The sequence below is a fragment of the Arachis ipaensis genome, chromosome B5, assembly GCF_059453495.1.
Source record: "Arachis ipaensis isolate K30076 ecotype BB chromosome B5, ASM5945349v1, whole genome shotgun sequence".
Taxonomy (NCBI): Eukaryota; Viridiplantae; Streptophyta; class Magnoliopsida; order Fabales; family Fabaceae; genus Arachis; species Arachis ipaensis.
The window spans coordinates 155,318,030-155,341,031 of NC_142440.1; the positions used below are offsets into that span (position 1 = coordinate 155,318,030).

The 23,002-nt window shown below is 35.7% G+C and overlaps 1 pseudogene across 1 annotated transcript; it reads left to right on the top strand.

Annotated features, from left to right (window-relative positions):
• The first annotated feature begins 3,364 nt into the window (after positions 1–3,364).
• LOC110262384 (histone-lysine N-methyltransferase ASHH3-like) lies at positions 3,365–16,620 on the top strand (annotated as a pseudogene). Its single transcript, XR_015883475.1, has 20 exons — positions 3,365–3,501; positions 3,738–3,849; positions 3,936–3,996; positions 4,598–4,636; positions 5,241–5,353; positions 5,497–5,722; positions 5,828–5,874; positions 6,081–6,174; positions 9,580–9,668; positions 9,814–9,943; positions 10,181–10,289; positions 10,402–10,501; positions 11,087–11,165; positions 11,273–11,444; positions 11,542–11,622; positions 11,785–11,890; positions 16,004–16,031; positions 16,223–16,307; positions 16,433–16,478; positions 16,551–16,620. The product of XR_015883475.1 is annotated as a histone-lysine N-methyltransferase ASHH3-like (transcript).
• Positions 16,621–23,002: the final 6,382 nt, after the last annotated feature.

Genomic DNA, 23,002 nt, shown 5'->3' on the forward strand with positions numbered 1-23,002 from the left:
CCACAATCGCATGTACGCTCAGTCAGACAAACCTGATATGAAGTCTGTGACCAACCGTCTACTGGCTCCATCTCTTCCACGCTAAAAACGGATACCCTACGATCACAATGGGTGACTCGCAACATCGGCAGGTTCTCTCTGTTCTTATCTATGGCTGCCAATAGCCGCTGCGAGTGGATCTGTCCATCCTGTAACTGAGCATGTGCTTCGCGTCCTCTACGCACGAACAACTGTTGCCCGAACAATCGCTGCTACCAGAAGATTCCTCGTTCCCTTCAGCACGGCATTTGTACATTCCAATAGGTTCGTAGTCATGTGACTATACCATCGACCTTCGTCGCAATGTTGCAACCACAATTCCTTCCTAAAACGAAGAGCCCAATCCACCATCTCACGGGACAATGTACCTATAGCATCCAAGTACTAGTCGCATCCTTCCTTACTCGGACTGCACGCCGCATTTATTAGGTACCTCTTACCCTCGGTCGACTTGAACCTGAAATTGAAGTTTGAAGCCATGTGCCGGATGCAGTAAGCATGATATGCTGACGGGGAATGCCATCCACTGTGTGGTGCATTAATAGCGGCACGAATGGCCTGTGATTTATCTGATATGATCAAGATTCCTGGTTGTGGAGTAACATGTTGTCTTAAGTTTGAAAAGAAAAACGACTATGACTCCGTTGTCTCAGACTCCACCAGTGAGAAAGCTATAGGAAGAATATTGTTGTTACCATCTTGAGCCACAGCAATCAAAAGCACGCCCTCGTACTTGCTATACAGATGTGTTCCGTCCTCCGATACAAACGGCTTGCAATATTTGAACGCTTCAATACATGGAGAAAATGCCCAGAAAATCTTATCAAACTGACTCCACTATCCGTCAACCATATCCCCGTTATAATAAGGGACATCGTGGCATTCGTGGATCGTATCTGGGAGGCACTCCTGCAAGGCTTGTAAGAGTGTCGGAATCCTATTGTATGACTCTTCCCAGTCGCCAACTCGCCATAGATCTTGGCAATTGCCTTTTCCTTTGCCATTCACACCTTCCGATATGAGGGCTTAAAATGGTAACTTTGATGGACAGCACTTTGCAATACTGAGATAGACACCGAAGGATCAATCTTTATCATAGGTAACACAACCTTGCAAATCAACCCACTATCCAGTTGCGCATGGTCCTGAGACATGGTTGGTGCCAGACAGGTATGTGATCCACCGAACCGACGTACCTCCCTGCGAATATTGATTCAATGTCAATAACATGCTAAACAAAAAACAAACGTATAGAGTCTAATGCATCCACAATATAATGTAAAATATACCAGTAATTCAAGTTTTATCGTAATGCCACACATAGACTCCACGGACAACCATTGGAGAATTGCTTTCATCGACAGTGATATTTTAGCCTATCTGACTCCAGCACTCTGTACTCCGTATTCCGTCGAATACTATAGTTCTTCACCGCCAGTAGGAATGCTTCTCGGTTGCTGAACCTATGCCCAATTCGGAATTCCACCCCACCATCCGTGTTGTAATCCTCCCCGTCCCCTGCGCATTGCATCCAAGTTCAACGTCTGGTAATGGCTAGGAACGTCCGACAGTCGAGGAATGACCAAAGGCGGAGGTAGCAGAAACCTACCAACGCTGCCACTAGGAGTCTCTAGCACAAACTCATCATCTGACACTGTATCACTTGACGACTCGGACCCGGCAACATAGGTGGAATCGCCCTTACTGTCAGAATCGTCGGCACTATCATAAGGCTGGGCATAGTTGATCGGTATCGCCTCGAGCGGCACGACTTCAGGACCCAGAGGAGACGACCAATCCCCTACAACTGCATCACGGACCACAGAATACAACTCCATCACATGTTGGGGCATCAGTCGCGCATGTACATCGAACATTACCCTCACATGCTGATCCCCATCTATCCAGAATAACCGGTTCGTAAATCCATCATTCGGAAGCGCATACAAAAATCTATATGCAATCCTCCCAACCTCATTTGTTCCTACTCCTCCCATATTGCGCAGCATCATCGTCTTTAGCGCATCCAAGGTATCAACCCGGTGAGTGCGCAACATCACAGTGTTGTCAGACTAAAAAATTACTCCTTCATTACCATGTCTGACTATCCCATTCGGATAAACCACAAAAAAAGTATTGATTGTTCTCCATCAGAGAAAAATCGAAAGAAGAGAAATAAAAGAATGGTTTGTGAATTGTGTGAGGAGAGGTATTGGGATGATTTCTATAAATAGACTTATTGTACAATTTATCTTGGATGCTGAAACCCTAATATAATCTTGACTATATCTCGGATGCAGTGCCCCTGTTTTCCTTCCTTGCACGTATCTCGGATGCACTGCTCTATGTCAGAACATGCACATATCTCGGACGCAGTGTATCCGAAATGCTCTCTTGTTCATATCTCAGGTGCAACCGTGATATGACTAGCGCGTCTCGTATCACAAAACGGGATCCGTGCATCCGAGATACGTTCAATTTTTGGCTTCCCCACTGTATCCGAGATATGATTCTAAATGTAATTTGGTAAATACTTATACGTTTATTTAAATCGGTAAATATTATATTTTTTAATTTAAATAAAAAAAAAGTTCCTATTGGACAGCAGCAAATTTGTAAATGAAAAAAAATCAAGCCATAACTTACTTAATAATTTGTTTATTGTATTAAGAGTAAAGTGACAATTAAATCTTTAAAGATTTTGACTTAGACAGTGAATATGTATATCCTTCTATAGATATATGTCTATTGTTATCGCATGAGCATAGAAAAGAAACAATGTAATTTATATAACATTTATCACCTACTCTTTGTTTATCACAAATTCTATTAAAACTGGTGAAGTTTCGTTCTAAAAGTTATTATTATCTACATAACAATTTTTTATAAATAGACACGTTAAACATATAAACACTACAGTTAAATTTTATGTAATAAATTAATAAAATGACATAAAGTGTCTATTATTTACTATGATGATGACTAAATTGATACTTTTTTGTTTTCAGGGTTAATTAGTTCAAAATTTTAATTTTTGAGAATCCAAAGTACGTCTAGTTTGCGTTTTCATTTTTATTGTTTTTTGTTTTCTAGATTTTATAAAAAAAAAATAAAAATAGTAAAAGTAATAGTAATGAAATCTTATTTTCGGCTGATTTTACTTTTTTTTTCATAATATTTAAAAAATAGAAATGACTAAAAATAAAAACGGAAAATAAAAATACAAACCAAATATAACTTAATTGTCATTTTATTTTTGTATTAATGATATTAAAATATTAGTTAAAAAGTAAAAAAATTATAAATAAATTACCCCATAGTGGTAGCTGGCTAGGTTCTTCCAGAGCTCCGCTGCAGAACACCTTCTCTCTCTTATTTCAAACCCTTAACCCCTCTCCACCATTCTTCATCAGGCTTTTGTTAAAAAGCTTGCAACTTTCACATAATACAACAAGATTGGTAGTATGTTTTATTCCTTTCAGCTTTTTTCTTTTCTTCTATAGACTATTTTCAGTGTTAATTTTCTATTCCGAACTAAGTTCCAATCAATTCAGTTATTCGAAAAAAAGAAGTAAATTTAGGTCACTGATTATGTTAAAAGGAGAGTAGTGCGTTATATCTTTTAGTATGTTCTGTTGATTGCGATGCTTTGATACATAATGCAATGCAAACTAATGTTTAAAACCCTGATTTTGCAGAATGATGGAAGAGAAAGAGAAATTAGATAGTTACAAAGTTGGATCTTTGCCTACTGTAATATATATACCTGATTTCATCACAGATAGTGAACAAAGCTTTCTTCTTAACAATGTAACACTTCCTATTTCTTTTCTTTTCACTGTTGTGTTCATTTAGTGTTTTGGGTATTCTAAATTGGTTTTTCTGATGGTTATTAGATATATGGAGCCCCTGCATCAAAGTGGAAGTTGTTGAAGAATAGGAGGTTACAGAATTGGGGTACGATGGCCTCTTACTTTTTATATATCCGGTTTCCGTGTGCTAACTGTGTAGATTGTAAGTCAATGCAGAAACCATTTGAGTGTTTGGTTTTGCTTTTGTAGAACTCATTTTAGCTAGAATTACTTCTGGCAGAATTGGTTCAGTTTAGATTTGATTTTGATGTAAAGTGATGTATATTTGGTCATATATTTTCAAGTCTGCATGAATCAATTCTAGAAGCAAGAGTTGGTTTTGCAAACTAGTAACCAAACTTATAGTCAAAATTGATTCGAAGTGTAGAATTGATTTTGAGTTGCACTATCAAATCCTCAAAATTTCGGTATGTTTGAATTGATAGAAAGTGAAACATGATACAAAATAATTTAATTGAGGAACTGAACATGTTTTATGAGTACAGTAAATCTCCCTAGATCTCTTTTTTCCTTTGGGTGGGTTAAGGGGAGTCTTGTTTGTTAAGTAATTTCAAATTTTCAACATGCCCATGTCAATGATATTTCTTTTTTGCTTCGTTCATACAGCCAATCAAATTAATAGTATTTAGCAGAACCGCAGAGATGACACGAAAAATTTCTTTCTCATTAATATTGTTCATTGGCAGGTGGCGTTGTCCATGAGAAGGGCCTTCTACCTCAACCATGTAAGTTGGAAAATCTCTCTCCTTCCACAATCCAAATCTACAGTCTGCATGATTACGCATGATGCTAGCTATTGCAACTGAAAGGTCTCGATGTTATAGAAGTTATTCTTGTCCATCTTCAATTTGATTTTAGGCCGGTTTTCTCTTGAAATAACTAGTATAGTAACTCCTGCAATGCACTTAAAGATTTTACCACCTTTAAATATTGCTTTTCGCACACCTGAAACAGTAGGTTTATTCCTGTAGCATTTTTTGATTTGATGGCAATTGCTTCAGACATTATGTTATTAGATACCTGTTGCTCCATAAGTGGATGTGGATTGAATTTGAATTCTTATGTTGTTGTCTTGCATACACTGTGAGGTCTGAATTTGTGAGGGTGACTTTCAAATATGAGGATTGTTGAACCATTGTTATTGTTGATCTATACTGATTGGTTTTGAAACTGACCTAATCATGGAATGAGGAGAATATATCATAATACTTATGGATCTAATTTAATGAATAAAAATGTAACATTGAACTCCTTCTACCACTCTTTCTTAAGATATTTTTGTTTTTAATATGCTTCAAACATTTAAGTATATCTGTATCTGTCTTGCAGTGCCTCCATGGTTAACAAATCTTACACAAAAGATATCAGAAGAATCAGAACTATTTCCATCAGCAATCAATCATGTTCTCATCAATGAGTACTTACCTAACCAAGGCATAATGGTTTGTCCTTCACCTCTGTGCTTGCTTCTAGCCATATTCATTGGCGGAAATGCTTAACTATGGAATTTGCAATTCCTGTTCATTAATATTTTTCAAATGTACTCCGTTTTTATTGTTTTATTTTATTTTTTCAAATTCTACAGCCACATCAAGATGGTCCAGCTTACTTCCCAGTTGTAGCTATTCTTTCACTTGGATCGCCTGTCGTCATGGACTTTACACCTCATGCTAGATTTAAACTAGATCCGCAAGATGTTAATGGCAACGATTCTGATGGAGAAGATAAAAGGCTTGATGATAATTACCTCCCATTCTCTGTTCTATTGATGCCTCGCAGTCTACTGATATTCAAGGATAAGGCATACTCAGGTTCTTATTCTCAACTGCTATGAGCTATGGTTAACCCTTGAATTTGTGGTATCTTCTTTTAATCTTCCTAAAATTTTAGTAACATTCACTAATTGATCATTTCAGATTATTTGCATGGTATTAAAGATTGTGTGGTACAATGCTATGATGGGGTAAGCTACCTTGATTTAACTTTATATGTACTGTTAGTGTAAAAATATTTTACATAGTAACACACATTCAATCATGTATTGTCAAATTAGTAAAAATAACTACTTTTCACTTTCGCTGATTGAATAATCGCCCTAAAGAAAAAAGAAAAGATGTGATACTTGTTTCATTGTATCTCATGCTTTAAATTAAACTTCGTCATTTTTAGGCTGTAAATGAAATGGAAGCTTTGAAACACAATGAATCAGATAGACCCTATTTTGGCTCAGAGGAATCAGTGGAAACAATGGGGAAGGAAGAGAGTAAGGATATATCAAGAACATCCACTAGAGTTTCATTAACTTGTAGATTGGTACCAAAAGTTCACAAGAATTTGTTTAGGTTTTGAAAATTATAATTTTAAAATTTCCATCTTTTATCCAATTGTGTTAGTAGGAGTCTCACTCCATTGTGTTACAAAATCAGGACAAGTCTTTATTAATACCCTAATCCCGTTATTAATCTACTGTATGCACATATTTTAGATGCAGATATTGAAATAAAATGACTTAGAGTTTATTAAAAGGATTTTTGCTAATGGATGCCTTTATATCACTTGTTAGGAGGTTATAATTATGAAATTTGATTCAAAATGCATTGAAAATTATAAAATACTTTTTTCTATCAAATGTTTGTTGTTCCATAATCCTTAACAAAACCTTTATAATGAATGGCCATTTGAAATTTACACATTGAACTTAATTTTAATATATTGTTAGAATGAAATATCTAACTAAATGAGCTTTTGGTGTCTATAATATACCCCTTTTTTGGTGTTCTGTATAAAATATATTGTTTTTATTTTAGTCTAGTAAAATTTAAAGGTGTTTTTTTCCATCATTAATTTGTTTTGTGAAATACTATATTAAATACTGATGTAGTAAGCTGAAATATATATTTCTTTTGTCTTTCATGGTGTTTTCTGGTTCGACAGGTTAAGGACTAATATGACAAGACTTGTCATCAATATTTAATATATTATGTCTGTATTTAATGGAGTAAATTAAGGATTAAAAGAAAAACACTAAATTTTACATACCAAACTCAAGGAAAATTTTATAGGGACCAAAATAGAAATGGATATTTTATAGGCACTAAAAGCTTATTTATCCCTATATATTTTTATATTAGTAATAAGTAACTATAGTGTAAAATAGTTTTTATTTTAATTGTCATTCAATTGTACAATTACATTTTTAAGACTTATGAAAAACTGAAATTTAAATAAAAAGAAAACACATTTGTTAATACAACAATACATATTGGATATATGAAAGAAAGTCTTCCTATTAGATGGAGTCGACTAATAATACATTATTAGATATTTTGATAGAAAAATTTACAGTGATAATACATATAAACTAAATCTTCAGTGTTAACATGAAATAATTTTCTTTTCCTTTTTTTTTTTTGAAAAAAGTTACATATAACTATTTTTTATATTTAAAAATTATTAAATAATTTAATAAACTTAATTAAATCATCATCTAATAGTTCTTCTTTCTCAATCTTTAATTTCACATCAAAATAATTTGAATTTTTTTGTTTTATTTGTTGGGGTTAGGATTGGACTTTGGGGAAAAGCAGAAATTGCCACACGTGTATCAACCAACTGAAACTGACGTGTGATTTTCTGCCGCAAAAGACAGAACTGACGTGTTTACTTTGACATGAAAGTGACACGTGGTTAGTTCTCCTTCTTTTCACTGTTTTTCCATTCACAAGTCAAAGTCAACGGTATTATTGTTTCTTCAAAATCTACAGTTGACTTAAAGAGAACACAAAAGAAGCCTAAGTGTTCTGAACAATAAAATATTAAGTATTTACATATAAAAACAAACACAGTTTAATTTCTGAGTATTTTATTAAGGTGGCGTTATTCAGGTAAAATTCAAAATTTCCTTTTTTGAAAAATAATTAATACAAAATAACATTAGTGAATAGAAAATATTTAAAAAAAAAAAAATCTGACGTCAGTTTGAGTTGGTTATAAGCGGCTACCGCCACTATATATACCAAAATTTCTATCGTAATCCGTTTTTCCCATTTCATTGCCTCATTCATTCTTTCTCTTCTTCTTACTCCAACTTCGTTTCCAGGTTTGCTCTCTGTGTTTCTTCTTCAGATTATTGTGACAAATGTGGCAGATTTGCCCTCTCTCTTTCACTATCTTTGCTCTGTGATTGCGCTTCTTTTGTTCTGCTTTGACGATTCCCCTTTTGTGGATTCTAACAGATTACATTTCGACTTTTTTTTCCATCGCTTGTGTCTTCAATGTAGCCAATTCATTCCGCACAGTCTTTGATGAGATTTTGGATTTTTACCAACGTGTGTCTATTTTTTCTTTTTTTAATAATTATAATTTATTCACTGGTTTTCTCACACTAGTTTTTTTGACTTATGAGTCAAAGGTGGAGAGAAATGAAAATTTTCAATTCTTTTCTTTTGCTTCTTTGTTGTTTGATGTGAAGTTTTTTCTGGTGTTTGGAATTGGATTCAGTGGGAATTTTTTGTTTCGAAATTGTATGATTCCGAAATCTTCTTCAATCATTGTAGAAATCCTAGAACTTTGTTTCCTCTTTTATTTTTGTCCTTTTTGTTCTATGCAGACAGAAAGTGATAGAATTGCGCTTTTAAATTTAAAGTACCTGCTGTTTATTTATGGATTTGGGAATGATGATGCACATTGGAGATACTAGTTGTTGTCATCATCGTCATCGTCATGATGCTGTAATGAAGTGCATTATTTGGAAATAATCGATAATCGAAGAACGCTATTTTGTTAGCAAGAATTTGAAGTATTTAGTAAGAGGAGGACGTATCATTAAACTATTTATTTCAAAAGCTTAAGCTAGTAAGCGGATAAACACATGAATGGTTTATATCTTTAACAGGAGGAACTGTGGGAAGAGAAGTTGGAATTCTTGGAGTCTTAATTAAAGTGGTATTGGTCGGAAGGACTTACACTGAAAGCCGGAAACTTTGTGCATTGGGGATTTTCTTCTAGATTAGAATAGATATTTACAGAGAAGTTTTGTTAAGAATTGAGGTTGACAAGATTTCTGAAAGTTGTGGACTTGATCTTTTAAATTTCAGTAGATGTTTGAACTGAACCCTGTTATGTGCCAATATACCCTTTAATTTTTACTCCTATCCACATATTTAAATTACATTACTGTCCTCCAGTGCTGACATCTCTAAGTTGTTTCTGCATTCAAAACTGTTAAATGGATGAACAGAATAAAGTGGTTAATAAGAAACAGTCATAATATTTTCAAAATGAGCGAGTTGAATTGGTTGAGATACATGAGGGCACTGTATGGACTTTATATAAGGTCATTAAAGAATGGATTATTTTTATACCTTTTTTATGGGACAAATTTGGCCTAATTGTGAATTAATTTTTTTTTTGTTGACAGTCCAAAGGCAAAGTGTACCATCTGTCCACTAATCAATCAGCCTGTTTGATTTCTGTCTGTCAAATCCAGTTGAGCATGTTGATTTTGATTTTATTGATTTCGGAACCTCAATAGAGATATAGGTTTGATGTCTTAAATTTTTTGTCTTATGGTTGACAAATTGTTCATGTGTAGGCAAAGCGTGTTATTGAAGAAATTGAACAAGTCTTGTATGTGGATTTTGTGATATAATTTTCAATATTCAATTAGGAGCCTCTATTGAGAATCAATCTGAGATTGGGAGCTATCACATTGAAATATCTAGTCCTTCATCAGATTTCATGCATACGATGAAAAAGGTGGCTTGATGTTATCTTTAGCTTTTAGATTCCTTTGAGATTACATGTTGTGGATGTGGGTGTGTATCTTCGAAATTAATTTTGATGCAATTTTGGAATAGCGTTTGGGCTGCTGAGTGAGTTCCTTGATTTTTCTTTTTAACAGAATTCTGACCTGAGTGAGATTGGATCTGTATTCAACAACTTGGCTAAGCAGCTTGAGGAACCTGTTGACTTTGAGCTTCCAGATTCGTTTACCAAGAATAAACCTGTGCAGTATAGATCCATAAAGCGCAGTATCCTTTATAGATGTTGATCAAATGTTCTCAATAGCAGTGTTTGCGTTGAAAGCAGCATTTTCTATGGACCCAGCTAACATTAAAATCTCAAGTTGTTCATAAATCACAATTTCCATACTTGTTTTGAAGTATTTTACACTTTTAAATTTGTTTTTGTTTATCTTTCTTTTTCTTTTGGCTGTCCTATTGCTTTAGAAAAGCTTCCTTTGTTTGTTCTTATGTATCCAATCTAAGATATATATACTTCAAAGAAGTTTAAGAGACGGTTTGATGATGGCATATTCTGTTCTTGTACTCCTTCACCTGAATCTCCGAATGTGTGTGGTATTGATTGCCACTGTGGGTAAGTATTCGACATGGCGCCTGGGGTATGCTCTCTTTTATCATTTAATTGTAGATGCTATTACATTATGTGCAGCCATGCTCATTGTTCCTTTTGTTTTCTGTCCCTATAGGGTGCTTTTATCTTGCTGTTCTTCAGCCTGTAAATGTGGGAGCTCCTGTCTCAACAAACCATTTCAGCATCGTCGGGTGAAAAAGATGAAATTAGTTCAGGTACAACTTTTGGCTTAGGATGAGAGTAAACCACGAAAGCGATACTAGAAAGATTTTGCTGTTGGAAAATAGTCTCTAAAAGAATGAAATTCTCATATGGTTCCAAAAGATTATGGACATTTGACAAAATGGTCCAACCATGAATTTACTCCTCAACATATGCCTTGAATTTACTCATGGTTGGATCAAAATTTGTCAAACATATGTAATGTTTTGGAGGCCATAGGAGACTTATTCTCAGATTCTTTTTTGTTTGCTTCAAAGTCTTTTAGATACCGTTTTGATGGTTTACTCCTCAAGATTATTTTGTTGGTAATTTGCAATGTTATAATTCCAGTTTCTTGCATCATTTTATCTGTTTTATTATTTTTATTGATTCTTCATCCTCCTAATGTTTGAAATGAGTTCTGTGTTTCTTCCAAATTATTCCAGGATTTTCTTTTGCTTTAGAAAATCAATTTCCGCCCCTTTATTTATCTGTGCCACTTCTCTATCATTCAATACCTCTGCCTTATTAACTTTTTGTTCATGGATATCCCCCATATTTTTCGCACTTAACATTCTGTGTAAATATGTTGCTTGTAGACTGAGAAATGTGGCTCTGGTATTGTAGCTGCTGAAGATATTAAGCGTGGGGAGTTTGTTATAGAATATGTTGGAGAAGGTGATAAGCAATTAGTTTCGCTTGTATGCATTATAAAATTTTGAGAAAAGGTTATTGATAGTTTATTTGTGTTTTAAAAGCTACTTATAGATTACCTGTCTTATCAGTAATTGATGACAAAACATGTGAAGAAAGACTTTGGAACATGAAGTATCGTGGGGATTCAAACTTTTACTTATGTGAAATCAATCGAGATACTGTGATTGATGCCACATATAAGGGAAACAAATCTAGATATATCAATCATAGTTGCTGTCCCAATACCGAGATGCAGAAATGGTTGGCTATGAATTGTTTTGTTAGTGTTAGGTATCTGACATTTAGCAGCTAAGTTAATTACTCAGTCTAACACACTTTCTCTTCTTTCTATCTTAAGGATAGCAGATGGTGAAACCAGAATAGCCATTTTTGCTACACGAGACATTCAAAAGGGTGAACAACTCACCTACGATTACCGGTATGAGCACTTGACTATTTATTTGATCACCCCCTTTCATATGCACTATTTCTAATATATTACTAGTAGTATACACTCCTGTAGAAAGTTTGGGTGTCTCCAGAAACCAGAATGATACTCATATCTCTATGTTAGTGATGGTGGATTCTAACAATATAGCAGGTTTGTCCAATTTGGCGCAGACCAAGACTGTCACTGCGGTGCTGTTGCCTGCAGGCGTAAGCTGGGTGTCCAACCTACAAAGCCTAAAATGTCAGTTAAATGTCAGGTGGCTTCATCTTCTCTTAAATAGAAATTCTATCTGGATAATGGCTGTGACTTTCATTTTAACAAAGCACAGAACCAAACTTAAATTTCATCATTATTTTATTGCAAAACAATGCGATCTGAATCAGGGGAATAAACTCTCTCAACTTTTAATTAGCCTTGCAATGTATAGAACATTGCTACTTCACATTTCATGATTATAGGTTTTTTCTGAAGTCATTCTTTCCTTGGTTTCTTGGTGATGCTGGAGTCATCTGATTTATGTAGCCAACTCCACTTGGTGGAATAAGATCTAGTTCTTGTATATATTTTTTCTGGCAAAGGATATGTAACTTTAGCTTACATATCCATTAAATGACTTATTGAGTATAATGAAGAATGCAAATACATTGAAGATTTCAAGGTACCACTGAAGTAAAGAGAAAAGAAAAATGTGTGTATACCCTTAAATGTATTTTCATGTTTGATGGTTGTATTTGTTATTCTTTAATTAAAATATGAAGATGCTGATTATCTTAAGAGTATAAATGTATTCGTTTAGATCAGTCTAGTTGTCTGTGGATTGTATTCCCAGAGATAGCACGTTGTGGTCAATTGGTTGGTGCTGCCACACCTCACATTTTAGAATTGTACAGCCCAATAGGCACTCGTCCCATAGACTATCGTGATCCTTCTTTTTATTGTAGAAGTACTAATGGATCCCTCATTAGGCACATGATTCCATTTTGATGCTGTGTTTACATTTATTATAGAAGTATAAATACGTTTCCATATTACGCAGGTTAGTGCTGCATTTACATTCAGAATAAATTTGGCTCCTTTGAAGTGCATGGTGCACTTAGAAGGTAAATACACAATCTCAACAGTTGATGAAAAACTCATCAATTTGGGATTTCTAAAATACAAACACTTACAAGATACACATACCTCACAAGAGTATAACTACCCTTGAGTGGCTATTTCATTAAATAAAAAATTGGGATGTGGGGAATATAACATGATAGCCACTCTTCTCAGTAAAATTGAGACGTGGTTGTTCCAAGGGAAAGTTAGAAAAATGGTGCTTAAAATCAAGACCAAGGTGGACTACTTGAGAATAGATGCCTTTTCGAGCAAGAAAAAGAGTTGAGCTCTGATCCATTCCTTGTTAAACAGCTCAGATATAGGAATAAAAATAAGAAACACTAACCCACAATAGCTGAGGTGTTAAACTTTTAATGGATTAGAGAACCATTTTAGTCCTATTTGCTATTTTCTTTTAATTCTTTTCCCACTTTGAGAGCATCTAAGAATTTCTTGAAATAGCTTACCTGATGTGGACCTTGTCAACATTTTTCTTTAATTTCTACTTTTTAGCTAAAATTGGTCGAAATGGATGGACTGTTCCAAAATGTTTGGAACATTAGTGGAAGGATTTTAAATTCTTGAATTTGATTCTGAATTTCCTCAAAACTGGCTAAAATGTGTTTAGAATATATAAATCGGACAAATCTCAAAAATCTATATGAATATTGTTTTTAGAGGTCAAATGTATAGCGTTAAGGTTGATGCTCGTGCCATGGCGGTCATGGGTTCTAGTGATGAAAACAACCACCTCATCATGAGGAGTTTGTTCATTGGCACTTCCTATACCCCACCTTGTGTGTGTAAATTAGTTTAAAGGGGCTTTTATTTGCCTGCCTGAGATAAAATGACATACACATCAATTGAGTGCTTTCATCTATATTTATTTACTTCTTGATTCTATTTGGATTCTTAATATTGACAACTGATATTTAATGCTTAATGCTTGTGTTCATTTACCTTTATGTTAGCTTACTCATTTATTCTGCATCTTTGGTAATTCTTTTTGAAATGTGGGAAAGGAATGTGCATAATCCTTGTCATGTAAAAGAGGAGTGAATTTGACAAAAGATAAAAGCTTGGAACACTTCGTTTAAATAAAACTTAATGAATTAATTTAACAATCTTAGATATTTATAATCTGTATATTTCAAATTAAATACGGTATATATATATTTCACGCAGCCATAGGCTTAAAAAGTAGCTGGGACAGTGGATTGATTATACCACATTTATTTATCTACATTTAGGAATATCACAAAGCTGAAATTCTTGATGAAAACATGAGCATTGCTAAATCATACAAAAAGCTTTTCATGAAATTGTTCCACAAATGATGTGGCATAACTGTAATCCAGAGAAAAATATCGCATGGGAACCAAGTGACACACCTGCATTAACTTTTAATTTATGCATCGATTCACGAAATCAATTTCGTGCAAACGAGCATCAGCATAAAAAATTTATGCGTTAGGAACTAATAGTGGTCAAGATGTCCACATAGTGTTTATTAACTACTTATGAGTTAATCATTGTTTAATAATCCTTTTTGGTAAATTTTCCGTTTCCTTTTGTCATCTTCTGAACCAAACCCGATGTATCATCAAGTTTTCAGAGGAGTGTGTTTCTGTAGGGTGCCATCATTTCTTAAAAAGCTTCCAATATTTAAGTAATTAGTTGCTATATATATATATAACTAATTAATTAAGCTTATATCTCACTTTGAAAATAAAAAATAAACAATTGCTAGCTAGGTCAGCCTGTTGTTTATGTACTGTCATGGCCTAGATTTGAATTTTGATTCTCCTGTAGGTGGATCGTATGAAAATACCTTTATGAGCTCTTGTTGAGTCTAAAGGTATGCCCTAACGTTTGTCGCTTAGGACGAGTTTCTTACCTAAGTTTTACCATACAAAAGTTATTTTATTTATATGTCTAGGATGGAAATTCATATACTGACTGAATCTCCATTTTGAAGAGGTATCTTTTTTTGCCAATTTAGGAAGAATAATTTGGCAATATATATATTTCCGTTATGTAATTTGAGCAATGAAATCATCACAAAATGTGTCCCCCTTATAATTACTAATTTCCCTTATGCTGTGTAATTACTAGCAGATAGGGTCTAACATAAATCTAATAAAAAGTCTAACATGAATTAGGAACAACAAAATTAGAGATATATTAAAAAATTCTAGGAAATTAAATTCATCAAATACATCACTAATTAAATAAAGATAGAATTATAGTGCAGGGAGGGTACAGCTGCTCGCTGGCGGACTGAAATTGGTGGAGCCTGTCGCCATAGGAGAAAAGGCAGAGGGAGGGCATATTTAATTAGGGAAGGGTAGGGTTTTTTTTAATAAAACATAAATTCACAAATCTTCCCTTTAAAAGAAAAAACGAAAAGAATCCTGTCGCCATTCCTGCGACTGGCAACAGAGAAAGCGGTTGTTATGGCTGTGACCTGAAATCCACAACTCAACAGATTCTCATTGTGTTTTTCAGAAAATCTGCGCTGATATGGCTATTTGATAACACTGAACCCATGGGTATCTAAAATTCCTTCATGCACCAATATTACTTATAGGTAGAAACATATTTATCTAAGGTTTTCCGTTTCTAACCTCCTATAATGATCAGTAGTGTCAAAGTTCAATTTTTCCTGATCAGTAGTGGCAGGGAATAGCAGCTGCCATGGTTGCTACATGAAATCCACAATGTAACACGATTCTCATTGTTTTAGGAAAGCTGCACTATAGCTCTGTAGCGCTGAATATAGCGCTACAGCATATAGGTAGAAACATAATTTTCTAAGTTTTTCCATTTCTTATCTCGTATAACAAGTTTCAGGGTAAACTCAAATGTAGGGCATTAAGGGTAAGTATGATTGATTTGGGAATTTTAATTTCTGATATTAGGTAGATTTATAGATCCTACACAATCCATTTTCTCGGAGAATAGTCATTCCTTCATTTTGATGGAATTGTTCCGACTAGAAATGTGCTACCTAACTTTCAATACTGTAAATTCCTCCTCATTCTTATTCCATCTTATCCTCATCATTCAATCATACTATAAGTATAGCCTCAACAACAATCAGGTCTTATCCTATAGGCAAAGTTGGTTACACGGGTCATAATGCCGTAGTATCCTACTATCTTAAACCTTGTGTATTTCTTGAATTGCATTTGTATGTACTACATGTGTATCAAATAATAAGATATGCCTGGTTGACTAATGTTAACTCTCTTTTTTCAATTTTTTAAAGGTATATCAGAATGGAGGTTTGCAAATTGGTAAGCTTGCGTCTTTCTTACTCTTTATTACATTGAGTTATATAGCATGTTTAGTTAAGCTTTTTGGAATGCCTCAAGCCATGGTTTTGTGGTTCTAGAAAACTAAACAAAACATGTTAAAATACTATTTGATTTATGCTTAAAATTAGCTGTCATATCCATTTAGTTTTCCTTTTGTGCTTGAATTTCAGGCAGTTCTCAAGTTTTTGCGCAATCTAAAAGCTTAAAAGTTTGCATTGGGGAAGTTATTAGGATAAAACACCTTGAACATGTGAGGTACTAGATACTCTGCCTCTGAATTATATGCTTTTGATATTTATGTATTTAATCAACAAGTTCACTTTATCCACATTATGTGTAGAATTCAACTTCAACTCTTATGTATTCTTATTATGTTACAGGTTTGGGCTTATTAAATGGTTTAACAAATATTCCCAAAAACACTTGGTGAGAGAAACTTTGGTTGGGCTTTAAAAGCTTAGATCAACGTTGTGCTCATGTATCAATAAATTTTTGCAGATCCTGTTTGAAGATGGCTGTGTTGAAATTTGAGATGTCTAAAGAAGATTGGGAACTCACTAGTTTGTGACACAATTACTTTTGAGTGCTGCACTACCACTTACTTCCTTGTTAGTATTTTTTCAGTATTTATCTCTGTGACACTAGTAGTGTTTCTTCCTGATTATGTGCTTGTTATGATAGATTGACGCCTTAGGCGTTGATTTTGATTACTATGCTGTTTTTTTTTTATTTGTCTCCCTTGGCTACTTTTGAAGGATGTTCTTTGCATTGAGGGTGGGTTTAGTAAAGCTTATTGTGTTTGATAATTCAAAAAGATCATGTGCTTTTGTTTTTAGTTTTTAAAAGCAATAGGTGCTTTTAAAACACCTATGAAGATATTTTTTAAAGCTAGCTTATTCTTTTCAAGTCTAATATAATCTTATTATATATTAATGATTTTCTAGATTTATGCTTACTCTTTACATTTACTTTTATGTATATTAAAGTCCTTTGAAGTTTTAAAAACAATTTTACCGAACATAATTGTTATAGAGTATGCTTACTGAAAGCTAATTTTACCAAACCCACCTTGAATGCATGCTTTGATGAGCAGTATTTTCCATTCTAGATGAGGATTCTAAGCTAACAGAATTGCTATTAATGTCATTGTTCCTGCTGTGATAATTTTCTTGTCATTGTAGGAAAAAGAACAGGGCTATAGCTAATCCCTCTGTATTTTCATTTATTTTTATATATATAAATAGGAAAAAGCACGTGAAGGGAATTAAGTTAATTTCAGTTATTCCTCACTTATTTCTGCTAAATTCTGAAAATGAAAAGGAAATGTGTGGTGTTCCTTTGTGTGTTATTCCTTTAGCCAAATTCCTCCTAAGATTGCTATAACTGTGTTTCAGGTGTGTAGGTGAAAACTAGTGAAAATGGAGGCATTATTCTTTCATTTCAGTACATAATTCTTTGGAGTTGCTAAGGCTCTGAAAATTCATTCTGATAGAAAGCTTAATACCTAGACTAGATCATTGTTTCTGATTGAAGGCATTAATAAGCTGTTTTGGTTTCCATCCGAACAAGATGTATCGCGCCAACCTAGAAGATTGTTGTTACTTCTAGAGATATTTTGTGTCTCTGCAAATCTTGATTGTACTATAAAGTGAGAATTCATCTTGTAACCTTACCTTGGATTTGCACAATTGTTGTATCAAGTCACTTGAAATATACGAATGGAGTGAGACAAGGATTGTGTTTTGGATGAATTCCCTTGAGAGAATTATCTCCCAGCGTCAATATATATATATACATAGGTACAGAAATAAAATCCCTTAATACTAGGAGATATGATAGAATCAGATCCCTTAATACTAGGAGATAGAATCAGATCCCTTAATACTAGGAGATCCAACAGAATTAGATATCTAAAGATGGAAACTATATCAAAACAGATCTAATCTGATATTCAACACTCCCCCTCAAGCTGGAGCATATAAATCATATGCACCAAGCTTGTTACATATGTATTGTATCCGAGGACCCCGGAGAGCTTTGGTGAAAATATCTGCAAGTTGATCGTTGGAGTTGACAAAGGCTGTTACTATTTCCCCACTTTGCAACTTCTCCCTTATGAAATGGCAATCAATCTCTATGTGCTTGGTCCGTTCATGAAACACAGGGTTGGAAGCAATATGTAAGGCAGCTTGATTATCGCACACCAGTTCCATCTTACTCGGCTCACAAAACTTAAGTTCCTTAACTAATTGCTTCAACCATATAAGTTCACATGTGGCAAGTGCCATAGCTCTATATTCAGCTTCCGCACTAGATCTTGCTACAACATTTTGCTTCTTACTCTTCCAAGATATCAAGTTTCCACCAATAAAAACACAATAACCAGATGTAGAACGTCTATCAGATGGAGATCCTGCCCAATCTGCATCAGTATACCCAACAATCTGGTTATGTCCTTTATCTTCATACAACAAACCTTTTCCTGGAGCACCTTTGATATATCTAAGGACTCTAACAGCTGCGTCCCAATGACTATCGCATGGAGAGTCAAGAAACTGACTTAGGATACTTGTGGCAAATGAAATATCTGGCCGAGTGACTGTCAAATAATTCAATCGGCCAATTAATCTGCGATATCTACCAGGATCTGCAAGAGGTTCTCCTTGATTTGGACTAAGTTTTGTATTGGGATCCATTGGTGTATCTACAGGTCTAGAATCCAACATTCCAGTTTCTTCAAGAATATCTAGAGCATATTTTCTCTGTGAGATACAGATCCCCGCATTAGATTGTGCCACTTCAATTCCTAGGAAATATTTTAACTTCCCCATATCCTTAGTCTGAAAGTGATCAAACAAGTGCTGTTTTAACTGAGTGATTCCCTCATGATCATCTCCAGTAATGACAATATCATCCACATAAACAACCAGATATATGGAGGTCATGGAGGAAGAATGACGGAAGAAAACTGAATGATCTGCTTCACTTTGAATCATGCCAAATTTAGAAATAACAGCACTAAAGCGACCAAACCAAGCTCGAGGGGATTGTTTCAAGCCATATAAAGATCGGCGTAAATGACATACTAAGCCGGAAGACTCCCCCTGAGCAACAAACCCGGGAGGTTGCTCCATGTATACTTCCTCCTCGAGATCACCATGTAAGAAAGCATTTTTAATATCAAGTTGATGAAGAGGCCAATGGCGAATGGCAGCCATAGAAAGAAAAAGACGAACAGAGGCCATCTTCGCAACAGGAGAGAAGGTATCACCATAGTCCAAACCAAAGATTTGAGTGTAGCCCTTAGCCACAAGGCGGGCTTTTAATCGATCAATGGTTCCGTCTGAGCTGACCTTAATAGTATAGATCCAACGACAACCCACAGTAGATTTGCCCGGTGGCAGTGGAACAAGATCCCAAGTACCAGTAGAATGTAAGGCAGACATCTCCTCAATCATAGCCTGGCGCCACCCTGGATGTGAAAGAGCTTCTGCTGTTGTTTTGGGTATAGAAACAGAAGACAAAGAGGAGGTAAAAGCATAGTGCGAAGATGATAAACGATGGTAACTGAGAAAATTATAAATAGGATTAGGATTACGGGTGGAACGAGTACCTTGTCTGAGAGCAATAGGAGGACTACTGCTAACTCCCGAAGAAGGATCCAAGGACGGTTCAGCCACGGGTTCAGGAGATGAGTTATCTTGGACTGCAGGCCGTGGGCGGCGATGATAAACTTGGAGAGGCTTTGTGGGAATAGGAGGCCCATCTAAGTAAGGAACAGGAAGCACCTCCGTAATGGAAGGTGAAGTGATGTCGGGTGCAGAGAAAAAAGGGGTATTCTCAAGAAAAGTGACATCGGCAGACACGAAGAAACGATTAAGAGCTGGAGAATAACAACGATAACCCTTTTGAAATCGAGTGTACCCTAAGAAAACACATTGGATAGAACGAGCAGTTAACTTGTCTTTGCCTGGGGTAAGATCATGGATGAAACAAGTACAACCAAAGACTCGTAGTGGAAGAGAAAAAATGTGCTCATGAGGAAATAAAATGGAATGAGGAACTTGATTTTGCAAAACAGAAGAAGGCATACGATTAATTAAATAACATGCAGTCAGAACAGCCTCACCCCAAAATTTAAGGGGAACATGAGTATGGAGAAGAAGAGTGCGAGCAGTTTCAATCAAGTGACGATGTTTACGCTCAGCCACACCATTCTGTTGAGGGGTATGAGGACAAGATGACTGATGTAGAATGCCTTTGGAGGACAAGTAAGACGAAAAGGGTGCTGAAAAATACTCACGAGCATTATCACTTCGTAAAATTTTAATTGAAGTTTTGAATTGGTTTTGAATTTCAGAACAGAAAGACTTGAAATGTACAAATAATTCAGATCTGTCCTTCATTAAATATAGCCAAGTGCAACGAGAAAAGTCATCAATAAAGGTGACAAAATAACGAAAGCCTGAATGAGAAGTAACTCGACTAGGTCCCCATACATCAGAATGAATAACAGAAAAGGGAGACGCAGCCCGTGTATTGACACGACTTGAAAAAGAACTACGAACATGTTTACCTAAATGACAAGTTTGACACTCTAAGGTAGTAAGACGAGATAAACTCGGGACCATAGCTTGTAACTTCGAGAGGCTGGGATGTCCCAGGCGACAATGGACCACGTCCGGAGACTCAACAGCAGCAACAGAAGACACAGTAGTAGTGGGTAAGGCAAGCCGATACAGTCCTTGAGACTCACATCCTGTTCCAATCGTCTGTCCCGTCCCTCGATCCTGCACAATGACGGAGTCAGCAAAAAAGGTAACAGAACAATTGAGAGAACGAGTAAGTTGGCTAATAGAAATCAAATTGAAAGGACAATTGGGCATGTAAAGAACAGATTTCAAAGGTATTGTAGGAAGAGGAGTAGCTTGACCTATTCCCTTAGCACCAATTTTAGAACCATCAGCCAAAGTGATAGAAGGAAGAAATGCAGGGTGTTCAAGTTTAGAGAGGACAGAAGAAGTACCAGAAATGTGATCAGAAGCACCTGAGTCAAGGACCCATGGTCCAAGAGAAGAGGAATGAGAGATACAAGCAACAGAATTACCAGAGTGGGCCACCGAAGCAACGGGAGTAGATGCCTGCTTTGAAGCTTGGTACTTGAGAAACTCATCATAATCATTGCCAGAGACAAATATCCCTTGTGGTTGTGCGGCGGAGTGAACGTCAGATGGCTCATTAGTTTGGACAACATTAGCTACCTTAGTAGGACGACCATGGAGAGCATAACATTTATCCTGAGTATGACCAATCCTATGGCAATGGGTACAACTAGGGCGAGTACGATTACCACGACCATTACCACGACCCCCACGGCCGCCGCGAGTGGGCACTTGAAAGGACACTTGAGAAGAAGATTGGGATGCCAATGCAGTTTGGTCAAAAGTATGGGTCTCAAGAGAGGGGCCGGATTGCAAGAGTCGTGCAAATACGTCTTGAAGGGAAGGAACGGGTGAGGTGCCCAATATTTGTTGCCGAAGAGATTCAAGTTCAGCTGGCAACCCAAGTAACGTAAGTACCAAAAACAGCTTTCCCTGTTGAGCATGATGTTCATCAGCATTAGACACATAGGGAAGGAGAGTCGAAAACTCTTCCCTGACAGCTTCCACAGCCCCAACATAAGATTCCATATCAGTTCCTTGAAGCTGTAAACTACACAGCTTCTTAGCAACATGGTAAAGTCTTGCAATGTCATTAGTGTATAAAGCTTTAGCACGATCCCACACCTTTTTACAAGTTTTGTAAGCCCGAAACATAGTCAGCTTTGGTGGATCAATGGTCTGCCACATAAGGTTACATAGCTGGGCATCAATCTTCTTCCAAGTGGTTTTGTCAGCGGCGCGAACATCATCAACAGATTTAGTAAGGTGGTCTTCATAGCCTTGGCCCATGAACCAAAGTTCTACAGAATCAGCCCAAGAAAGGTAATTTTTGGCACCCATCAATTTTTCAGAGGTCATTGTAGCGGTTCCAGAAACGACAGTTGTTAGAACAGCCGGTTTACCACCATTGGAGTTGGTGTCGGGGATTACCTCAGAAGACATGATGGCAGACACTCAGAAACGGCCGGAAAACACCTGCAGAAGGGAAACGAGGGCCGGAAAAAGCCTGGGCAGCGGAGAAATTTTGGGGACAGGCCGAAAAAAACAATTTCTGACGAAGAGACACAACTGATAGTGTCAGCTGGTGGGAAAAGGGAACACGGCTGAGAGATTGCAGCCGGAAAAGAAGAAAAAAAAAAAAAAAATAGAAACCAGAGCCGGGTCGGAACCCGCTCTGATACCAACTTGAAATATACGAATGGAGTGAGACAAGGATTGTGTTTTGGATGAATTCCCTTGAGAGAATTATCTCCCAGCGTCAATATATATATATATACATAGGTACAGAAATAAAATCCCTTAATACTAGGAGATATGATAGAATCAGATCCCTTAATACTAGGAGATAGAATCAGATCCCTTAATACTAGGAGATCCAACAGAATTAGATATCTAAAGATGGAAACTATATCAAAACAGATCTAATCTGATATTCAACAAAGTCTATGATTTTTCTTTCTTTTTTGTATCCATTAGTTCTTTGATTCAAAGATCTTAAAATTTGTGATGAAATATGAGGGGGTTTCCTATAGTGAATGCAAGCAGGCTTATGTCAATAAAGAGAAGGCACATCAGTGTTGTGCTTAGCATGTATGTTTGTATTCATTTTTGTTGAATTTGTGTAGATCCATTTTTAGTGTTAAATTTTGTTGTTTCCACTGAGACATTATTTGGCAAAATTTATGGATTATGAGTTGGATGTACAAAACTTGGGATAACATGTAATTGGTTGATCTTGGAATGTAAGAACAAATCCATTGATGCTTTAATAATAGTGTGAAACTAAAA